Raw genomic sequence first — 24,131 nt, forward strand, 5'->3', positions numbered from 1 at the left:
ATCAGGGTCTGTTGCAATAGGAAAAGGGTAGCACTTTTAAACTAAAAGAAGGTAGATTTGGGCTTAGACTTAGGACAGACACAAGGAATAGGTTTTTCACAATGAGTGTGTTGGAACACTGAACCAGGTTGCCTGGACAGGTGGTAGAAGTCCCATCTCTGGAAACTTTCAAGGTCAGGTTGGAAGAGGCCCTGAGCAACCTGATCTAGTTGAAGATGTTACTGCTTCTTCATGGTGCGTGTTGGACTAGATGACTTATAAAGGTCCTTTCCAACCCAAACCATTCTATGATTCTATGTATAGATAGCACCTCTGGGTCAGCAATTTCCTGAGCTGTAAATATCTTAAATACAGTAAAATATTTGATAACATCATGTGATTCTATCATTCTATGAAGAGGAGAAGCAGTTAGTAGTAATATGCACAAGGACTTTTGTACTGTGACTTTTGACTTAAAACCTCTTCAAAATCTCTTAATATAAGAATAGAAGACATTCTGGGTTGATGGTAAACTTCATGATGAAGTTAATCAACCATCAATGTTGTTAAAAGAGAAGAAAGTGTATACTTATCCCAGGAGAATCCCACTAGATTGCCACTTCCTGGTACAGCTACAGGAGTGACTTCTGTGATATATGTCAGAAGCTTCCCACATGTTAGACACAGCCAGTGCCAGCTGGCTTCAAGATCCACCTGCTACTGGCCAGGGCTAAGCCCACCAGTGACAGTGGTAGCACCTCTGGGATAAGATGGGGAAAAAGACACCACACTAAACAACAATTACAGCCAAAGGCAGGACTAAGACTGTGAGAGGAACAAATCTGCAGACAGCAGTGTTGGCGAAGAAGGAGAGGGAGGAGATGCTCCAGGCACAAGAGTAGAGATTACCCTGCAGCATGTGGTAAAGGCCATGGTGAAGTAGGTTGTCTCCCCACAGCCCATGGAGTTTAGTGATGGAGCAGACATCCACCTGCAGCCCATGGAAGACTTCACACCAGAGCAGGTGGATACCCAAAAGGAGGCTGTGGCACCATGGAAACCTTGATCTGGAACAGACTCCTGGCAGAACTCATGGACTCTTGGAAAGAGAAGCCCACACTCAATCAGGTGTGCTGGCAGGACTTGTGAACCTGCAGAGGACCCATGCCAGAGCAGTCTGCTCCTGAAGGACTACACCCTGTAGAACAGGTGTATCACAAACACTGGAGTAGTTAGTGGAGAACATTCTCCCATGGGGAGCAGGGGAAAAGTATAAGGAGTCCTCCTACTGAGGAGGAAGGAATGGCAGAAAAAATGTATGATCAACTGACCCAACCACCATTTTGTGTCTTCATGAGCTGCTGCAGGGGAAGGAGATAATATTTTCAGTAAAGTTGAGCCCAGGAGGAAGGAAAGGGTAAAGGGAAAGGGGTTTTAAGATTGTTTTCTTTCTTGTTATCCTGTTTTGATTTAACTGCTAGTAAGTTAAACTATCCAGAGGGACCTTGACAGGCTGGAGAGGTGGGCACAGGCCAACCTCATGAAGTTCAATAAGAGCAAGTGCAGGGTCCTGCATCTGGGTCGAGGCAATCCCAGGCACAAATACAGGCTGGGCAGTGACTGGCTGGAGGGTAGCCCTGAGGAGAGAGACTTGGGGGTGCTGGTGGACAAAAAGCTCAACATGAGCTCTCAGTGTGCACTTGCAGCCCGCAAAGCCAATCAGATCCTGGGCTGCATCAGGAGAAGTGTGGCTAGCAGGTCAAGGGAGGTGATCCTCCCCCTCTACTCAGCCCTGGTGAGACCCCACCTGGAGTACTGTGTCCAGTTCTGGAGCCCCTATTACAAGAGGGATGTGGAGGTGCTGGAACGTGTCCAGAGAAGGGCCACGAGGATGATCAGAGGGCTGGAGCACCTCTCCTATGAGGACAGACTGAAGGAGTTGGGGCTGTACAGTCTGCAGAAGAGAAGGCTCCGAGGTGACCTAATTGTCGCCTTCCAGTATCTGAAGGGGGCCTACAGGAAGGCTGGGGAAGGACTTCTCAGGATCTCAGGTAGTGATAGGACTAGGGGGAATGGAATGAAGCTGGAGGTGGGGAGATTCAGGCTGGATGTGAGGAGGAGGTTCTTCACCATGAGAGTGGTGAAACCCTGGAATGGGTTGTCCAGGGAGGTGGTCGAGGCCCCGTCCCTGGGGGTGTTTAAGAGCAGGCTGGATGAGGCTCTGTCCAGCCTGATCTAGTGTGGGGTGTCCCTGCCCATGGCAGGGGGGTTGGAACTAGATGATCCTTGTGGTCCCTTCCAACCCTGAATGAAACTATGAAACTATGAAACTATTTCTCCCCAAGTCAAGTCTGGTTTTCCCCCAACAGCAACTGGTGAGTGACCTCTCCCTATCCTTATCTAGCCTCCTCCCCTAATCCATGAGATTTTCATTATATTTTCTCTTCTCTGTCCAGCTGAGCAAGTGAAGTGACAGAGCAGTTATGGGGGGCACCTGGTATCCAGCCAGGCTCAACCCAGCACAAAAGTGCATAATTTTCCATTGGAATCCATGACGCCCTTGCGTATGAGAGTGACACTATGTGGATCTCCCCAGGATACAGAGATATGTGTCTCTCTGAAAACCCTGTGCTGTTCCTTTGGCTTATGTCCACTGTTCCTTTGGCTTATGTCCATATCACCTACAAATGAGAGGTAGAGATGTGGTTTTGTAGATCTCTGCATCAGCCACTATAAGCTTTTTGCCTTTGTATCTCTAAAGCTGGAGAATGCCATGACCATGGTGCAATGAAGACACATCGAATGCCCTGTAGTTACCCAAAAATGGAAGAGTATCACTCCTGTTCCATCCAGCTGGTGTTTTGCACCCTGAGATTGGGAGACTCCCAGGAGAATATGGTATCATTTCTAGGTGCTGCTGATGTGTACCCAAAACCACTGAGACATGTCAGGCGTGGTGTCCTGGTGATGACCATTAGCTCAGAAAATCTGCTGCAGAATGAGATTATGTCCAGCTACAGACAAAAGAAGCATCTGTGGAACTGTTGGAAGTCAGGTGACAGGGAGGAATTTACCAGAAAAAAAATCATTGATCCATGGCCATATTCCCTGACCATTTTCTGAGAGGTCCCCAGAAAAGGAGGAAAGATCACAGGCCTCATGCATTATTCAGGTGGGTTGGGCCCAATCCATAGATCACTCACTGGCTGTACAATGCACACTTGCAATTTTTCTAAATCAACCCTTCAGGCTTTAATCAGCAAATAGCTTGAGTATGTCTCAAAACATCTGTTTATAACAAGTTAGGCAACCCTACAAAAGGTTTTGCTGGAACAATACCTTACCATCAAATGTAAAACTGTAGAGTTCCTACATGTACAAACTTGAGGCTCATGCTAAAACTCCATGTAAGAAAAAATAAGCATTTGGTTTTTTGTTGTGGCCAGCCTGTTACTTAATCACATTCATTAATTTTGTAAAAACAAATTCTGCTCATCAAAGCTTTCTACAAACTTCATTTGGTGCAATTGGGGAAATCAATTTGGAAGGAATATTAGCTATAACTGTTACTTCACTAACAGATAATTTGTAAAAGAAAAATATTCTCATTTCAGAAACTTTTCATATTCTTTTCTTTTAACATTCTTCTAACATCTCTGTATCAGAGATCTAACTAAATAAATGAATAAATATTTTCCATCTTAAGACTTCTTCTTTAGATTCAGGTCAAAACCACTGAGGCTGTGATTGTTTTCTCAAAGCTGTCCCCTGGCAGAACTCCTGTTGCCTCATTGCCATGTCTAACCATGGGTATATGTACAATGAAATAAGGTGCACAATTTAGCCTTAAGTGAGTAATTTGACTGCTAACACTCAGACAAAGCTTAGTACAGAGCTTCACTGAGATCTTTGGATTGCCCTGCATCGGACCACTGTGTGTGCCCATAAGTCTCAGCATCTGTCAGAAAACTCATGTTCAGCAGGGGACTGAATCTTTAGAACATCCTCTGGATGCAGTGCATGTTGTCCCAAAAGCAAATTGAGGCACAGTTATTGTCTGTATAAAAATAGCGATAATTTTGACAGCCATGCACTAAAATAAGGTCTCCAGAATCCTGCTTTGAAAAGACTTGGGGGGTAAGCTCTCCTGTGGCTATAATGAGACCCCATTGTGCTAGAGAACTATCTGAGGAACTACACTGTCATTAAGTAGGACTGAGACCTTTGTGCCTTCACCTATGGCTTGGCCAGCTAGTCAGGTTTGTAGTCAGGTTTGTAGTCAAGTTTGTTTCCCTGATTCTCGGTAGCCATAAATCATACGTAAACACCAGTAGTAGCAGAGTTAGGGACCACTCTCAGACATGACACATCAGCAGGCATGGGAAAAGAGCTAACCATAAGTGCTAACCATACTTCTCAAAGCAAAGACATGAATGACCAGGTCACCTGCTTGCCTCTAAGTGACCTGCTGCAAACCATACAATATGTCTCAGCCAAATTTCACTTGGTCACCGTTGTGACCAGTTTCATATACAATGGGTTTTCTATTCAAGCCAACCGAAAAACTGCTTTCACACCCACTTCGAGCCATGACTGCTACGTACGAGGCAATGCAGAATCAGATCCTTCCCTCCACTAGTCATTCCTGGGAGTCACCTTGCAAGATCATGACAAAAAAAATATCCCAGGCCTCTTTGACAAATTTTCTATGATTTAAAAGACACAAGATTGATTTCCTATGAATTCCAGTTTACCCTAATGTTACTTCAATACCTAATGTATATTTAAACCCCTTTTACAGTAGGGTAGGTTTTACAGGGGAGGTTCAGGCTGGAGGTCAGGAGGAAGTTTTACACAGAGAGAGTGATTGCCCATTGGAATGGACTGCCCGGGGAGGTGGTGGAGTCGCCGTCACTGGGGGTGTTCAGGAGGAGACTTGACAGGGTGCTTGGTTACATGGGTTAGTTGATTAGGCAGTGTTGGGTGATAGGTTGGACGCGATGATCTTGGAGGTTTATTCTATTCTATTCTAAAGCTGAGAAGAACTGGATTCTACATTTTGCTCCCTGCTTAACTTTGAAGTCCTTAATCAAGCTGTTTAACATGGAAATCTTAGTAAATATTCTTGACTACCAAGAACAAACTCTTCTAAAATTAGCTAAATAGTTCAAATGTAATGGGTAGATCACACAAATAAGCAGATTTAAAAAAAAAATAATAATAATATGAACTCTTAAAACACAGAAACAATTTTTTTTTATTTTTTTTTGGGGGGGGGGATGGGGTAGGGTTTTATTTCATTTTACTTTGCTTTAATTACTTATCAGAATCATGGCTGCTGAAACAATAGTGGCCCCATGTGAGTTGCTGGATTGCAGCTCCTGACTGCAGTGTTTCTTTCCTTGCTTTACCCAAGCACTGATGGTGTGGAAAGCTGGGCTGGGGACAAGTCTAAAAGGGGGGGAGAGCATTCAGGAAGAAATGGATGATGGTTTTCTTCCTGCCAAAGAGTCAGAAGTGCCAAATGGAGCTGTGATGGAAAGGAAAATATTAGGATATTACCCTCTCCATACTTCACTCAACCAACAGAAAGCATATGCTCACTGTTCCACGTAGCAGAGAATGAGCAATGAAGCCACGTGTAATACCAGCACTGCCCCATGCAGCAAGGCTTAAGCTTACCCTCTCTGACTACATCCACTTTCACTGACTGTTACAGCTCGCTCACCTCACGGTGCTTAATTCTCTTTAGGACCATGACCTCCTGTTAACACACCAGATGATGAAAACCCTTTTTTCCAAACACATATAACACAAAATGTAGCTTTCTTTTTCCTTTTGCACCCAGCTTTGCTGCACTCTGGAGTGATCTTTCCCCACTATTTTCCATCTGTCTTCCCATATGAAATAGTTAGAATATAGAGAGATAAAGAATATAAATTATACCAAAAAATGTATAGAATATATATGCTTTTCTTACATATATCTGTATATAGATACCTTCCTTCTCCCCCCCCCCCCCCCCCCCCCGCTCCCTACCCCCCAATGCCCATTTTCTCTCTGTCTGTCTACCTACCTACCTATCTATCCACAAATACATTATTTTCCCTGGCGATGCAGAGCAGAAGCAAATCTATCAAGCCAGCTGGAAGAGAGAAGGCAGGAGGGCGGTGATGCAACACCCTCAACTGGCTCGGCCTTCCCGTCTGCTCTCAGTCCCCTCTGCCCGCTCCTGGCTTTTGAGGATGCGACAAGTCGCAACGCCAGAGCGCAGCATCCTCAGAGGGCGCGTCCGGTCCCCCCACCCCCCTCCCCAGCGTTCTCCCACCCCTCCTCCCCGCCTGCCCCGTCCAATCAGGACAGTAGGGGAGGGATGCTCGGGGCAGGGATTCGGGGTTGCCAGGCGACAGCAGCGTCCCCGTGTCCCGCTCCCCCTCCTCCCTCCGTGCCCTCCCCCTGGGACCGGGCTGCGCCCCTGCCCGCGCTGTCGGCGCAGTTAAACAGCCGCGGGGAGCCCCGCAGCATGGGGACAGCGGCTCGTCCCCGTCCCTGTCACAGCCCCGCTCCTGGCCGTGCCAACAGCAATAGCCAGCTTCAAAGTTAGACATAGAAAGGCTGTCAATGAAAATATGGTATGAATAAGGCTCTGCCCAGCTGCAGAGCTACAGCACGCTCCGAGTGCCGGGAGAGACAGCCTGCAAATGCCAGCCGGCTCTTGCTCCTTGTCTTTGCAACTCTAGGTCGCCTTCTGATTTAAAGCTTTGCGCCAGTACCCTTTGCCCAGAAAGGAGAGGAAATATAGAAAGATGCCAGGCTGCGAAAGGAAATCCCACTTACCAGCTCTGGTACCAGGCGCTGCCTGGCCGAGAAGAGCCAAAGTTGCTCAGAGGTGTGGGAAGCGGGTGCTCCAGAGGAGAAGGGAAGAGAAGGGAATCACTGCTTAGTAATCGCGGGTTTCCCCTCCTGTTTCTCCCTTCACCTCCTCTCTCCCAGCCTTACCTCTGACCGCTTAGTAGACCTTGATGAGTTTCCATCGGGATCCGATCCAAGGAGGGGGGGACAAAGCGTGACTGTTCCCAGGAGCAGCTCACGCAGCTTTAGGGGCTGAGACTCCCCTGTGGATTTTTAACGAGCACATCGGGAGGCCCGCGATGCCCGGGAACAGCTGCAGACCCTCGCCGGGACCTACCTTCATTGCACGGTAAGAAGCTGGGCACTAGTATCCCGCGTCCTGATCTCTGCATCCCACACCCTGCGTCTCGGATTCGTGCATTCCGGTCCGCACGTCCCTGCATCCCCAATCCTAGTTCTCTCATCTCTTTCTTCATATCCCACACCCTGCAGCCCTGATCCCTGTATCCTGGGTCCCTACAAAGCGTAACCCCCATCCTCTCCTCCCAAGGAGATGCAGCCACTGCCCGAGGGATTGCGGGTTGTGTAGCCAGGGAAAAAGTTTGGAGTGGTGGTTTGCCAAGAGGTTTGTTGACGGGATTCAGGGGCCAGGAGAAGCGGGGAAGACGGACGAGGGGAGCAGGGAAGAAAGGTTTTCACACCTGCAGACGGCAGGTAAGGTGCAGAGGGACACCTATAGTCCACAGCTAGGGGTGCGTGGGCAGAAATGGGTAAAGCAGAGGTGTCCAGATGTTGCCCAGAGGTTCGTACTTCCCCAAGCTGTAGGAGTAAAGGGAGAAGATTTTAAGCTTGCTGTCCTATACCCTTCCTTAAGGTGGGGTGGAAAGTGCCAAGGCAGAAGCTGGAAGAGCCGTACTGGGTACTCAGCTCATCTCCCTGGATCTGCTGCTGAGAGAGAGGAAGAGAAATGTGGGGAACATTAAAGAAACTGGGAGTGCTTTTCTCCTCCTGAGGTATTTCCCTTTCAGGGTCCTGGCTCACTCCAGGATCCTAACAATGAAAGGATTAAAACAAATTTAAAAAAACAGCATGGAGAAAGTAGCAGGGATGCTAGGGCCAATGTAAACTGTCCTCCATGTATGCCTGTGAGTATGCATCCAGCTGTATAGATATACGTGTGCTTCTAGAGTTGTTGGTGCTTATGTGTGTGCCTTGCTCATGTTCATATGTCTCTAGGTTTGTATGTGTGTCTATCTGTTTGCTTGGATGCATATAGTGGTACTATAGATTCATAAGAATGTGATTTTGTTCCTAGACAGTGTTTATCTAACTCTGTGTAGACCTAAGGTATGTGAGTGCACATCTTCCATCCCTGTGTGTCAGACATGTATCTGCTGAGATACACATATGGGTGTGAGAAAGTGTGCCCCTATGCCAGTGTGTAGATAAAATTTGGGGTGTATGTTGAATTTGGGGGTCTTTTCCCCAAGGGTTATCATAGTGTTTCTATGGATCATTTTACACATACATCCTCGTATCTCAGCAATCTTGATTTTAAAAAAGTCAGTTCTTGAAAAAATAGGCACTTTACCAATACTGTGATGAATTTCATTTTTGTTTATTTATACCACCTGCTGAAGATTATCTTAGTTCATTTTTAAAATAGTTAATTCAACTGTGGAAAAAATCCAGTTGGAAGGACTATGAAACAGAACAGCCTGGGACTGGGACCTATTTCAGCTTGCATTAAGTATATGTCTCGTGGTGATTAAATATGCATGAAAACAATTTGAAAAGCACATGATCCACCTGATCAAATGCATATTTTAGGGGAAAAAAAATGTTCATCTTCTTCATATACACCTAAAGCATTCTGACTTCTGCTGTCAACTATGTTGATAAATGTTAAGTATTGCAAGCAAATGTAACTTCCTCAGATATACTGGGGGAAATTACACATGAAGCTACTTTTAGCACAAAAAATGTGCTTTTGTAACATTCACTCTTTGAGTGAAATCAGTAACAATCCATGCAAATCCTTGCTAATTGATTATTTGAAGAGCAATGCAAGCAAATCCTTGTTAATTGATTACCTGAAGAGCAATGCAAGCTAATTTGTCCTCTGCTAGAATGCTTTGTAATTTAATTTCTGGGGTTATTTTTTTCGGTTCCTTGTTTATGTTTTTTAAGGAATGATGCCATCAACTACTGATCTTTATATTTCCAGACTTATGCATTACATACAAAACACCCTTCAAAATGGAAAATCCACCAAATGCTTTATTGTTCTGTAATTTAAAACCAAACAAAGTAGTATTGGTATCACACATATTAAACCAAAACTTCTATCCCAGAGCTGAGATGCTTTTCTGTTGCTGTTGATATTTGTCTGGGTTACTTGTGCTGATGACCTACTTATAAGCGTCTACAAATAAACTTTTTTAGGCAAATGTTGGCACCTTGTCTAGGAGTAAGGTTCTAATTTTATCATTGAAAGAGTGAATCTAAGGCAAGTTGCAGGGATAAAGTATCTTTCTTGATTCACTTAATTTTGTTTTGGCTTTTACTTAATATGTGATGAAGCAAAGCATTAAAACAGACTGGAAAACCAAAAGACAATAAATACATCATCAGTGGCATCATTCAGCTCAGTGGTCTGTGTTACGTAAGTAGAGTTGAATTTGGAAATGAAGAAAACGTAAGGAGATTAACCAACATTGTAAGAATGTGTTTTGTACAAACACAACTCTCCCGTGGAAGTGTCCTACAGAACAGAAATAATTCTGAAGCTCAAAGAGTCCCATATAAAATTTTTTAAGAACTGAATTACCCAGTTCTAATGTCATTTATTCTACTATCAAATTAAAATTGTATCTTCTAATATTTTGGGCTAAATTCTCTGTTGACCTACAAGAATTTGGTAGGTTCAAATGAAGTGTGAACTTACCAAGAGCTTGTTTGATCAGTGTGATTTAAGAATCCAGCCTAAAGCTTTTACTGGATGTGAAATCATGTCTGTGAGTCCATTGAACTTTTCAACAACATCCTGCCAAAAGGACACCACTCTCTTTCAAAAGTTTTTTCCAAAGCCCTATAAATTTTTTTGTCTGTTTTACTATAGTTATTGGCCTGTTAGTATGAATCTTTCTGTTTGATAACATTCTATGTGTCCTACCACTCTTAAGACCCACAGAACAAACCAGAGGTGCTTGGCACATTCCAGAATCAGAGAGCATTACAGCTTCTGTGTAATATGCAGAAGTCCAGTAAGCTCCATAAGCTCTTGTGAAGATCATGTCATTTTAACTGTCTTCATTTTCTGCTTTTTGATACAAAACTCACAACCAGTTTACAGCTTAATCAAGGTCTCAGTCCAGGTCAGAGTATGAAAGAGAAGATTGTCTTCTTGTTCTCTCCTAGTGTGGACAGTAATTACGTGTTTAATCCCTGAGCGGGTTGCTTTTGAAATGGAAGTGTATCCATATACTCTACACCCAATGCTGAATATCCAGAGCACAGCTGCAATGGACCTGGGTTCCAAAGGCTGCAGGGTAGGACTGTAGTCATCAGCTGGTACCATATTCCTAAATCTCTGCCTGTTCCTGGTTATAAACTTAATAAGGCCAACTTTCACTGTGATAATCTAGTCCTGAATTGGCAGAAAAATCTGGGACACATTTCATCTTATGAAAATACAGATTGTCTTGAAAATCATAAGTTTATTTTAGTAGCAGGAATAAAATAACAACAAAAAAAACCAACAAATTCCTCCTGGGCACAATGATGCCTGGGAGCAGCTTTAGTGCAATTGTCAGATATTTCCACTAAGACAGTTCATTGTTAGAAGTGTTTTTTAACTATTACAGATTGGTTGCATTGGTTCTTTTCCCAGGTAAGCCTAGAATTCAGTGTGTGACCTAAATGAATTTGCTGGCTTATTTCTTGCCTTATGAGGCTTTCAGACATTTTATTTCAGGGATGTTCAGTTTTTCCAACATACTGCAAGGAATACACTGTCTTGTTTCTAGTCATCTTTCCAAAATATTGTAGTGAATTTTCGTAGAAGATAAATCTCTCTGCACCTATGAAAGTAAAAAAAAGAAGAGAATTTACCAGTGCTATGGCAAATTGCACCCAAAAAAAAAAATCAATCCAAAAAGATAAAGAAAAGGCTGTAGAACTATACTGCTTTTATCACATACTGACCCTCTCAAATATAAAATACTGAGTTTGAACTATTGTCATGCTATTGAGTTGGAACTACTGTCATGCTATTGTTCATAGCTATGTTGAGAATATGGGAGCAGTTATGTAGTTAGTAATTGTCCTGCTTATATAGGAACATATGGGCTCTTCACATAAATCAATAGATTGTACAGCAGGTTTTCCAAATCTTCCTGTCTGACCCACAGGCAAACCACATCTGTAACCCCACATACTGAGGTAGTTTTCCTCCACAGCACTTTAAACTGTAACAAGTGGCTTGACCTTGATGGTGCTGACAGTCTTGACCTTGAATGTCCCTTTCCCAATACATCCAAAGACATACAGGATGATGACCAAGTATATAAACTACAGCAAATATGCATCAAGAAAGGTGTATACAGAGGGTATGGTTGATGAACTTTTTCATGGATGAAATGAGAACTTGGAGCAGACTTTTGGTGGGTGATGTGAGACCTTGAAATTTTTCATTAGAATAGTGAAATGAAAAGAAAAAAATGTTGTGAAGACCAAAAAAAGGTTGAGGAAAATAGATATGTAGGAGACAAAATGGGAATAATAAAGAAAAGAAAATAGCTTGATAGGAAAGGAAAGACAGAGAAGAAAAGCAGAGAAGTATTCAAGCATGAACAAAGGTAAAGGGAATGGTAAGTCAGTTTTGGATTGAAGAGATTGTAAAGCAGGTGAAGGTAGTGAAGGAAGGCACTGTCTTTAAAGAAATTACAAATTATCCTGTGATCCAAGTAGAGGAAGAAAATATAGACCATGTTATGGAAGTGGCAAATGCAAAAATTAACCAGGAAGGGGAGGACTCCATTCAGGCTTATTGACTAAGAATGGGAATAGCATCAGATATAGGAAAAGGTGAATATAAAGTTGATTTTTTTTCCAAGGCAATTTGAAGTAATAAGAAACTTAAATAAGTTAGGTGACCAAGAAGTCTTACCAGGTATCAATATACAATGAATATACATCAACAAAATACACATAACCTTAGGAAAAGGTGGAAGGGGAAATTTGCAGTCATGCATGGGCAGAAACAGATTGATGGAGTCTCTTAGGAAGTCATTGGAGAGATTGTCAGATTCCAGAGGAAACCCAACCAAGTGCACACAGAGAAGAATGAAGTCAATAGCTCAATGAGTGCCCACGATGTCAGCAAATTCATACATCAGAAATGTATTAGCAGAATTAGTGTGTTAAAAGGAAGGCATTCATCTGAAGAAGAATTGACATGTTAGAGTGCCCCTGAAGAAGAAGGGTGTCTGAGAGGGTGGGTGCTGAGAAGGGGAGTTAAAGTATGCAGGGAGAAGAAACAGGACAGCTCATTTATTGGGTGCTGGAAGTGATTGAGCTGGAACGTGTGTTTCAGAGACAGCTCCTGCAACTGAGAGTCTCTGTGATGGGTGTCACAGAGAAGGGTGAAGCAGGAGAAAGTGTGGGATGCAGAAAGAATTAGGAGCTCATCTTGGGAGAGGGAGCAAACCCTTAAAACCTGTCCTTCAGCCACCTCCTGTCACACATCCTACACCAGCAGCTAGGCAATGATCATGACTGGGACTCAGTACAAATAACACTAGCCCCCAGTGGGGGCTGCATTGGGTATGTTGCTCACTGCTTCTCTTTGAAATATGTTGGCAGCTGGTTGTATGGATGTCAGGAAGAAAAAACATTCAGCCAAAAGTTAACCTGAATAAATTCCCCTTCCGTCATGCTGAACAACTTTGCCTATTTGAAGATGCCCCTGCTCACTGCAGGGCGGCTGGAACAGAAAACTTTCAAAGGTCCCTTCCAATGCAAACCAATCTATGATTCTACCAGTCTATGAAAATGGGTATTTGAGGAGAGGATGAAAATAAGTATAAAACTGGGAAGAAAAATTAAAGGGTTGGGATTGAGATTAAATCAGAGGAAAAGTACAGACCAAGATTGGAAACAGGAACTGTACTGGGAAGTCACCTCCCAGTTGTACAGAGGAGGAGACAGGGCCTGAGCTAGTCAGGTGGAAGGAACTGAAGGGAACCTGAAAACTATGAAAAATTATTGTCTAGAAGATGATGTGCTAGTGGAAAACAGATCAAAAAGAGAGTCTGAAGGATGCAATGAGAGTGCACCCTCAACTGAGAAGTATATTAAGTATATATAGGAAATTCCACTGATCAGTCCACACTCAAATCAGAGACAATTTTTATGTTATCTAAATGCTGCATCTGAGAGGTTAACATAAACGTAGCTTTGAAAAGACTCTGATTCTCTGATTTGTGGTGGCTGGTCCTCAAAGCACACATTGTTTGACTAAGATATTATGTTGCAGTCTGCGAGGGAGGATGCTGAAGGCAATTTACCAAGTCTGACACCTGGCAGTACAGGGTCTCTTCTCTGGAATTAGTTCTGCAAGAGACTGGCTGGGATAACTGGCCAACAAGGGGCTGCCTGGTTATGCAGTACAACTCTGTAAACCTGTTTAAAATATAGCATTTTCCCTTTTGCTTCTCCGGCTGGCTAGCTGTGGTTTCTTTCTTCCTCTTTGGGGGGGGAGAAGGCTGAGCCCTTCTCTCAAACCCACCACACAGCAAAACTAGAATGTCACATGCCTCAGGGACATTAGTGGTTTGTGACAGTCTTTGAATACTTTGTGGTCAAATCAATGACATCATCATAAGAAGTAAAGGATGGGACACCATTTGAAAAACATCTGAAAATCTTTAATTCTTAAATTCCTAAAATTTTTCCCTCAATTAATTAATCTTTTTTTTTTTTTTATCCCTAACCATTGTTTCATCAGTCGCATGGCTTCCTGCTCCGTGGACATGTAACAGCATAGCCGACATGGTGCAGGAGCTGTCAGCCAACCCCAGTCTTCTGTCAAGGGAATAAAGGGATTCTGCAGGCCTGATACACTCCCATATTTTTGAGTAATGGAGCACTACAGAAAATCAGTGTGATCTCTGAGAAGTTCCTAGACCATACTTCACCTTGTTGGCTTTGGCTGTCTTATGTAGGGGCACCATTGCATTGCAGTCCTTTACCATTTCAAAGTACAGCTCACAGCAACTGGATGCTTGTCTTTTTTTTCTTTTCTATAATTGAGCTGTGATTAAGGCTCCTTGGAGCTGACACCAGCTCCAGCTTGGATATGTCTTGCCTTCCTGATGGGAAGACTTGCAGCTGTGCTTGAGTAAACATTTCTATTTGTATGTTTTACAGGAGGTCTTTGGCTGGGCTATTTTGTGATCCAATACATACTGCCAAGCAATTTCCCCATTGTTTTATAATTATGATATATTTATATTGTGATTATTAATTTAATTCACAGTGGTAGCATCATCTAGTGAAGAAATTATTAGAAAAGCATGAGAATACATTGTTCTGCTAGTGTTTAAAGATATTACATTTGTGATGCTTAGCAGAAATTTGCTGCCCTGCTGCTAGAATCACATAGCTAGGGATCTGATAAAAATCAAGTGTGTGTCAGGGATGTTTTCAGAACTCATAGAATGATTACTTTTCCTTTTTTATTTTTCCCTCAGTTCTGTGCATTTTCATAAGAAAATAAAATAGATAAACAGGCAAAAAGATGGAGAAAAAGAGAACGATACTATGCAGTATGACATTTAAAGTTTGATTCTGAGGTGTTAGAACAGTTTGATTGCTCGGATCAGCTCATATATATGTCAAAAATTATCTTCATCTGCAAGAATATTTTAAAACTGAGATTTTATGTGAAAAATATGATTATATTTGGCATGAAAAAGGAGTTTATCAAAAGCCTCATAATTTTTTGTGAGATTACCTATGTGAGGGTATTAGAGCACATTATGATATAATAGTATGTGATAATAGTGTATATTAGTGAGCATATGAGTGTGTTTTAGAATATAACTGCAAACATTTTGCTTATTATCATAGATTTTTCATGGCATTTTTAGTAATGTTCACTCAGTCAGAAAGACATCTTCACTATACATCAACTGACACCTGATTTGGTTCCATTATAAAACACTGCAGATATTTCAGTGCACAACAGATTAAAGATCTTGATTTTACCTTAAAACAGATGTAGTTTGGCAATATTTAACTCTGCCTTCTAATATGGGGGGGGGGAACAAAAACATTTAATAAAAACAAAACCAACCAACCAACCAAAACCCCAAAACCAACAACAACAAAACCCAACAGATAGGACATTAATGTAGTAATATTGAATCTAATTTTAACAAAATTGTGTGAAAGCACCTTAAAGTGATGGTCTCTACAGCATGTTGTTTGCCTAGACAGTAATAAAAAGTCTGGTTTTCCTTGGTATTAAGCACTTGTCCTCCAAGCACTTTGGCAAAATGACATTTTGGTAGACAATTTACAAAGTTGATAGGAATCTTCTTGACATTTTTTTACAACCACTGTAAGAACACACTAAATTACACTTGTCAAATCCACCTTGCCACTGTTTTCAGTGTGTTCCACTGAGCTCTCTTAATTGTGTTTGCTCACTTTCTTCTTTGCAACCATCAGGGACTTACAAGAGCCCTCACAATAGCAGATGATGAAATCAATAGACAGTGCATTTTCTTAAAAAGGTGCAAGCTGATCCTACACAAGATTGAGGCACTAGGCTGAGTAGTCAGGCTAGTGTTTGCTCTCAAAATTTGAGAAAAAGGGTAGCAGTTTTCTGTGTGAGAAGGACAGATCAACACTGAAGTCTTTTTCAGTCAAATACTCTTAAACCACCCAGCACATGCTTCTTTATCTTACCATTATTGCAGGAAATATTTACCTTGAAAAAGAGCATTTTCTTCATAACTAAGAAATAAACTGTCTACCTCAGGGACTTGAAAGAGGAATAAAATCAACTGCTATTCCAGCAGAAGCAATATGCAGTCCGTGCCCTTTTTCATCCATTCGCTTGTCAATGTGGCTGTCAATAAGGATGTGTTTACATACAGCTAATCCCACAATCAATTCATTAGGATGATTTTATGAGTGAAAAGGGAAGATGACCTAATGGGATAGCTCTAAGAATACAGATAAAGTGAGATAACTTTCATAGAATAATAATTTTACTTAGTGAAATGGACTTTAAATCTCCAAGAAGGGAATAGCTGTGCTTAAAACAACCTATTCTTCTTCACTCGTAAGTGATCTCCAATTAACTGTGCAGTTTAGCTGAACTTTGCTTTCCTTGGTATCCTAGGAGAGAAGCTCTGACAGACTGAGAATTTTAACTTGTTTGTAATGTAAACTCAGTGTACCGGTGGTGCTTCTTAACATTGCAGAAACTGTTTGGGAGGAAAAAGGAAATAAATAAAAAAGCTTTGATCCTCTAAGCAAACAAAGAGGGGAGAAGGAGGTTAAAAGAACCATCATTTGTGAAAGGCAGAGAAGGAAAATATGGGAAAGGTGTCTTTATTTTAACAGTTTCAGAGACTATTTGAAAGACTTGAGCAGCATTAGAACCCTCTCAATTCTATCAGTCAATCTGACCAAGCTTTTACCCAGAAGCAGTAATCCAGGAGAAACCTGAGAGATTAACGCTAATACCAATCACAGATAAACATTTTCTAGTGGCATTTGTCAGTATGAAGAAAGGAGCAAGTATCTTGTCTGGAAGTAATGCCAGCTCCCAAGACCTGGTGGATGACTCCAAGCCCAGGTATTCTGGCCAAAAGGTGAAATGTAAAATGATGGTTCCAGTTGTAGCAGCAGGGAGTGGTGTGACCCAGCAATAACATGTTGTTTACTTATCTGTGGGACATGTTTTCACGCCCTAAAATGTCACTGATCTAGATACTTCGACTACAAGTTAAGAAAGTAAAGTCAAGGCTCCTCATTCTACTTTCAATCTGCCTTGCCTATTCCACATTCAACAGTTTTAAGGAAGGAAGCAGGCAAATAGCTCCATTTAGACCCAGGTACCTTAAATCAATGTCCAGGGAGCGGCTACAGAGAATAATAGAGTTTCTTAGTTCCTGTGATTTCCTGGCAAGGGCACAAGGTCCCAATTAGAACTTATCCTGAAAGGGTCCAGTATCTATTAGGATAGAAATGGATAGAGAGAGGCCTTTTCTTTCTTTTTCTTTCTTTTTTTCTTCCTTCCTTCCTTCCTTTCATTCTTTCTTCCTTCCTTTTTTTCTTTCTTTCTTTAATTATTTTTTTTTAATGTCAACTTCTTCATTTTTTAAGATTGTACACAATGTTCCATGTTCCTGAATGCATTTCTAATTCCACAGATAATGACACAAGTAAGGACTTCACTTGATCCACCTTTCCTTCAAAGTTGTCCTAAACTATCTCTAAATCTTTAATAACTAATATACGTTGAATTATTTCCTTAAAATCTCCAACAACAGAGATTTCACAGCTTCCTACAACAGCACATGCCTGTGCTTCACTGTCTAATGGACAGAAGGACTCCAGAAGTTTAACTAAATCCCACATTTTTCAATCAAGTCTATCACTCCTGTCCTCTCTGCTATGGAAATTTAAACCAATTTAGTACTTTCCATTCCCGGCTTTTATATAACAAAGGGATTATATTTTGGCTTTTTAACATTCATTTATGTAATGCTCCCCCCAGTCTTCTCCTCTTGACTCAATTCAGTAACTTTTTCTTATAGCTATGTCTTTTTTTCGAATCTTGTGATTCTTACTGTTTTCCTTTGGACCTTCTCCAGTTGCCCATTTGGACCTGTACCCAAAAGACAAGTGCAGCTCATGAATGGTTTGACTTCACTTGTCTTGAACATAACATTCCTCAAAGAAATCTTTTGTGCTATTTCTTTGGTCTATGCTCCAAGCCTCACTCCAGCCAGTAGTTTGCCCCAAAAGCTCCAAAGAGCCTCACAATACTGTAGTGATGTACTTTTCTCATCATCTTCCAATTTGCTACATTTTTTCTTGTCTGCTTCTGGTCATTTCTAGTTCACAAACATATACAACTGCAACCAAAAAGTTGTTAGTCTTCACAGGCACATTAGCAATTCAGAATAAAATGTCTTAGGTAATTTGAAAAACCTGTTGCTTTGGTTTTGCCACGGAGATCTATATGGGCTGATGGCTTCTGTTGGTTCAATAATTACTAAACAGAGGGATGCTTAATTGCTGCTTAATCCAGCATGTATCATGTTTAGCATGTTAGTATGAAGTGGCCATTAGAAGGATGATCATGAGCCAGCAATGTGCCCTTGTGACCAAGAAGGCCAAGGATATTCTGGGGTGTATTAGAAGGAGTGTGGCTAGTAAGTCAAGAGAAGATCTCTTCCCTCTCTTCTCTGGCCTGAAACCCTGTGTCCAGTTCTGAGCCAATCACTTCAAGGAGAGCAGGGAACTGCTTGAAAGAGTCCAGCCCAGAGCCACAGGGATGATGAATGGAGGGGATCACCTTTATGAAGAAAATCTGATGGAGTTTGGTCCCTTTAGCTTGAAGAAGAGGAGACTGAAGGGTCACCTCATTCATGTTAATAAATATGTGAAAAGCCAGTATCAGGAGGTCAGCAGAGCCAGGCTCTGCTCAGTGATGGGCAATGATAGGACAAGGGGTGCAAGCTGGAGCACAGGAAATTCCACATAAATATATTGAGAAACTTTTCTGCTGTGAGGGAGTTAGAGCCCTGGAACAAACTGCCCAGAAAGGCTGTGGAGTTTCCTTCTCTGTATACATACAAAACCTCCCTTGATGCATTCCTCTGTGACCCTGCTTTGGCAGGGGATTTGGACTGAATGATCTTTTGAGGTCCCCTCCAACTCCCAATATTCTGTGATTCTGTGATTGATTCCCTGATCATGACAGTAACAACAGCTGGCAGCCTGATTGTCCACAAGTCAGAGACTGGAAGCCTCCAGACCAACTCCAAGCTTCAGAAAGAAAGAAAGAAGGAGATAATAATTCACTCTAGTATCTGTAGCAATACATGGAGCCCCTTAAGGTTGCAGCAAAAATGTCCACTCTAGCCTTCAAACTAATCATTAAGGTGTTTTAATATATCTCAGTAAATTAAAACATACTCAATCCACCTAATCAGTTCCTGACAATTAAATTCCAAGCCCTGAATTTCTAGTGAACAGGTAAGCAGCTGCTTAGAAGATTCAACTAGTGTGACTTTATTAGAGTGCAAGCCACCATCATTATGCATGAGAGTAGTCCCTTTCCTCCACTCTCTGTCTAACTTGGTCACACTGGACTGCTAGCTAAACACTACTTAGATGCACTGAGTGAAGGGTAATGTTCTCTTTATGAAAGACTCTGCAGTCTGGGACAGAAAGACACAGGGCTACACATGGAAGTAATCCATGGGATGCAGCTTGATGCAATACATACATTCAACATTTAACAGTCCCAAATACTCATCTGATGTGTTGTCTCTTGAACCTCCATCATGCTAAGTTAAGCACCTAAAATGCATTGCCTCAGCAGAGCCTATCATTCTAATACCCCTTATTGGATGGTCAACAGTGTGTTCCCAAGGTCTTAAACAACAGCTTCCATATAAAGTCATCTATGTTTAATCAACAGGAGTCATCACAGTCCTATTTTAGAGTGCTGTAAGATTTCTGCAACACTTGTTTTGAATCATCAAGTAATAGGTGCTTCAGGATGTCCCATTTTTGTCTATTCCCATTTATAACAGGGATTCCACGCCAATGATCATAATGTAATACTAACATAAATAGTTTAAAAAAAAAAACCAAAAGTACATTTGGAATCGTTTGTGTTTATCTTTAGAGAGTAAGAGCTGCAAACATGAATGGATTGAGGGGGATTAAATACTAGGCTAATTGTTCATTAGACAACCTAAGACCGATTATGTGTGTTAATCCATTCAATATTTTTTCTGTTTCAATTACTATCCCTGCCAAAATTCTTTTGCATGAATTAATTAATCTATCTGTGTTTATTAATAAAGGAACTCACTTGAAATGTAGGTACTGGATCCTATAGTCCTTTCTCAAGTAAAACTGCCATGATAGCAGCAGCAGCAGGACTTCAAGGTATGACTGGAACTCTCTCTACTGATCTTTTTCTAAAATAAAAGTTAAATTATTTCAATAAGATTAATGTGAGTGCATTCTCCCTCTGTATCGATTCCAGATACTCTCTATGTTTAATTAAGAAATATTATTCTGCAAAATTACACGTAGTTCTATGTAATGTCCTATGAAAGAGCATGTAATGTCCTATGAAAAGTTGAACCTGAGCCAAAAGAATTATTCTAAAATTAATTTCTGATTGTTGGCTACTGTCACATATTATTTCTGCATTAGTTGGATGTGCAACCGACAATCTCTTTGCCAGACAAGTAGAGGGCAGAAAATTATTGATATCTAACTTGATTATCATGTCTTCTTAGTTCTAGAAAGTACTGTTTTCTTCATATGAGCTACACTGTAATATTGGCTGTTCTGGTTTGCAGAATAGCCCTAGGAGGAAGGTAGACTCATCATACAATTATTCACATAGGTATTGCCACAAATACGGGAAGATGAGCAACAGGACAGCAGTTTAACAGAAATGGATCTTAGGCTGTAGAAGGTTGGAAGCAGAACATGACTTGACTTAACCTTTTCTCCTTGATGACAAGAGACAGGACTAGAGGAAATGGTTACAAGCTGTGCCAGGGGAGAATTAGGTTGGATATTAGGAAATACTTCTTCACTGAGACGGTTATCAGACATGTGAATGGTCTTTTCAGAGCAGTGGTGGAGTTAGCGTCCCTGGAGGCATTCAAGCAGTGTGTGGACCTGGTGCTTAGGGACATGCTTTAGTGTTGACCCTTCAGTACTCAGTTGAGGGTTGGACTGCATGATCTTTGAGGTCTCTTCCAACCAGATCCTGTGATCCTGTGATGCTGTAATCATGCATCATTGTCTGCAAGATACAGAATGTAAATGTTATTCTCTACTCAACACTAGTAGGGATACATTTAGGGCATAGTGCCCTGTTTTGAGCACTATGATTTAAGAAGAAATATAAATCACTGAGAGAAGGCTCAGAGAATATCAACAAGAGGAATTAGAGCTGTGAAAAAATAGAACTCAGGAAAATCTTTTAATGATAGGGGAAGTAAAGCAAAAGAACCAACTGCTGGAGAATCTAGGAAGTTTGTATCACCAAAGGTGTTTAAAAACAAGTTATCCAAGACACAAGTTAGGTAAAATGTTAAGCTGATCCTGCTTTGGGTAATAGCAAGGGAAAAATCAAGACTTTTCAAGGCCCCTTCCAACACTCCTCAAAGTGACAACATCACTCAGGGTTCCTACCCCTGGATACTACAACATAGCACTCCATAATGCATACCCCAATCTCCCTTGGAGACAGCCTAGACTTATTCCAGCAAAGCAGAGCTTCCACTGCTCCCTGTGTGAGCTGAAGCAGAAGCAGCAAGAGCAGAACACCATGCTTCTCTTGAAGAAGAGGAGGAAAAATGAACAAATCTCAAAATCAAGCAAGGTTGTCCTGCAAGACAGAAGTAAGCTCTGTCATCCAGAGGCACATATGTATAGGCAGGGAGAGAATGCTTGACAAGTCTCTGCTTAATTCACACACAAACTCATTATGAGCATCTATTCAGTTCCTGCTCTACCTTAGAAGCAGCAGCATGCTGCATCATTTTCAATATGGATAGTAATGTAGTCTGTCATATGAAGACCATTTGCAGTATTGCCTCTCACTGTAAGGGTTCTGCAGAAGCATCTGTGTCTACAAGACCCAATATTAAACGAACTCTAATATTAGGACAACAGAGAAAGAAGGAAGGAGCAGCATGACTTGCACTGTCAGCTTTAGAAGCTACTCTGGATGTTCACAGGCTTTGATACTCTCTTGTGTAGGCAACACACTACATAAGGTTATAAAGTAATGTATGTTTTTGCAATATTTGCATAAGGAAATGAATGCAGTAAATCTATGGATGTCGTCAATGCAGATCTACTGAAACTCTAATGCCTTCTGCACTGCAGTGATGATTATGAAACTAGTAGATATTTTATGTTATTAAGTCGAGGCATCACCTTTAATAAATACTCATAAAACACATTGGCAAAAGCATAAACTGCAGAAACAGGAGCAGGGAATTTGTGATAAATTCCCTATCATAGACAAATTGCCTATACTGTTACCCAGCAATTATTTAATCCAAAGTATACTTAAGGAAAATCTGAACTAACTGAGAGATTTCAGTCATTAGAAATAAGGGCCCTATCTTCATGTTAATTACTGAAGCAGAGATAGAGTATATTTTAATAAAAGTTTGAGACAGTATTGAAATTCAAATATCTCCTTGGAGGTTTCGTGGCTCATGCAAAATGCAAAGAAATTCAGAAAGAAGATTTTTTTTAAATTAATATGTCGGTTTTTAAAGAGACACAAAGCATTATATATGGTCTTCTATGAGAACATTATGTTTTGTCTTAAGTTTGTGAAAAAATAATATTTATATAATTGACTAAAATATATATATACATATATTTAGCCTAAAAATTGCAGTTGTTCCTTCCTACCCTGATATTTTTCTTCCATTCAAAAGCTACTGCATCTTTCATCATTCAAGGCCCCTCTGCATTGACCCTGGAGAGTACTGAAATATTCCTTTTATACATTCTAAATCAGGTGAACAATAAAAGGTATTGATTTTCCACACAGTATAAATAGTTCATGAATATATAAAAATTTAAGTCAGGATTCAATGGGTCAAATCCTAGACTTTGATAAACTAGCAACAAAGTCAACAGAGCTGCTCTGTGTTACACCAACAAGCAGTGCTATTCAATTTGTCAGGGGTACTACACTTCAATCATTTAATAGCTTCAAGATATCAGTAAGCTCTACAGCTTCGGGTTTTCAGATGCTTGCTCTCCATACCCTTGCTCAAGCACTAGAGAGAACTGCAGCAAAATTCTTGCATTGCAATAATGTATTACTTTCAGGCCTGCTGACTAGCCTGTCTAATCGACAATGGATGCTGCATCCTGAGCTTGGTCTTCAACAGTGGGAAGCTGATGAGGAGTTGATGGAATGAGAACATGAGTCATGAACATGTTATCCTGATCCTCCAATTAGTGTAAATCAGTGTAACTACACTGTTGTAAATTCCAAGGACAGAGACAGATTGGAAATACAGGGGTTGTGTAACATAAGACCAGAAGGGACAGTTCAGTCTACCTCCTGCCCTGAAGCAGATTCAGGATTATAGTATCACTTCTTACAAAATAAATAAATAAATAAATAAATAAATAAATAAAATAATTATTTTCCCAGGCATTAGGTCCCTGTGCCTCATTGCCTTTCTGAAGAGGACATTTCCCCTAGTATCTAGCCTAAATATGTCTTTTCGCAGCTTAGGTTCATTTCTCCTTTAACTACTGCAGCCAAAATTCTCCTTAAATCCCAAATAGTTTCTCACCTCCTGAACTCGATGCGGATTTGCATTTGCTTACACCTGTGCTAACCCTGAGATAAGAGCTAGAAGACTCTCTCTGGTTCATCTATGATTTCTCTAGCTTTTTGAAACTGGCCCACTTCTTAGTCTGAGATATCTTCCAATCTGGTGAACTGGCCATCAAGCCATAAAACATTCATTCCCACAAGAAAGACTCAAAGTAATGTTTGTGGAACAGCCAGAATCCTACAATCTATTTTTCTTTGTCATCTATTGCAGAGACATTCTGCTATGGTGTTTAATTTAAGAAACAGAAACAAGGACATGTTTTAGACTACTCATGAAATTATTAATCTAGTGTGTTCCAAAGGAAAGTGTTTCTTTCTGTTTTATGACACAATCTCCTCAGTGGGATAATGCTTCCTTTCCAAGTTGTAGCACCAAATAATCTGATGCTCCTTAGTGAAATGATAAACTTCAGCCTATGCGTCTCAACACCTGTCATCCTCTTTCTTCATTGTTCTTCACTAGGCCTTAGTCTTCTCTAGCAAACTTGACTAAGCCTCAGGCTGGTGGATATTTCTTCACCAAAGAGATTTACTACAGTATTTTCTTGACCCATGCTCAGCCTCCACTTGGTGATAGGGCAACTTCACTTCCCTTCTGCTGATGGAGGGGAAAGGACCTTTGCAGGTCTGCTGGTCA

At 41.2% G+C, this 24,131-nt stretch overlaps 1 protein-coding gene across 2 annotated transcripts in view; it reads left to right on the forward strand.

Moving 5' to 3' along the window:
* Positions 1 to 6,506: 6,506 nt before the first annotated feature.
* The window catches only part of GRM3 (glutamate metabotropic receptor 3), a 117,935-nt gene continuing 100,310 nt past the window's right edge, over positions 6,507 to 24,131 (forward strand). Inside the window, exons 1-2 of one of the 2 annotated variants that reach the window (XM_068167934.1) lie at positions 6,507 to 7,180; positions 7,706 to 7,844. The gene's annotated coding sequence lies outside the window, so the exon portion shown is untranslated. The remainder of the gene's footprint in view (positions 7,181 to 7,705; positions 7,845 to 24,131) is intronic. The other variant, XM_068167924.1, reaches the window with a different exon arrangement.

The sequence above is a fragment of the Melanerpes formicivorus genome, unplaced genomic scaffold (genome assembly GCF_026170545.1).
Source record: "Melanerpes formicivorus ecotype bairdi unplaced genomic scaffold, bMelFor1.0.p_v2 SCAF_3, whole genome shotgun sequence".
NCBI lineage: Eukaryota > Metazoa > Chordata > Aves > Piciformes > Picidae > Melanerpes > Melanerpes formicivorus.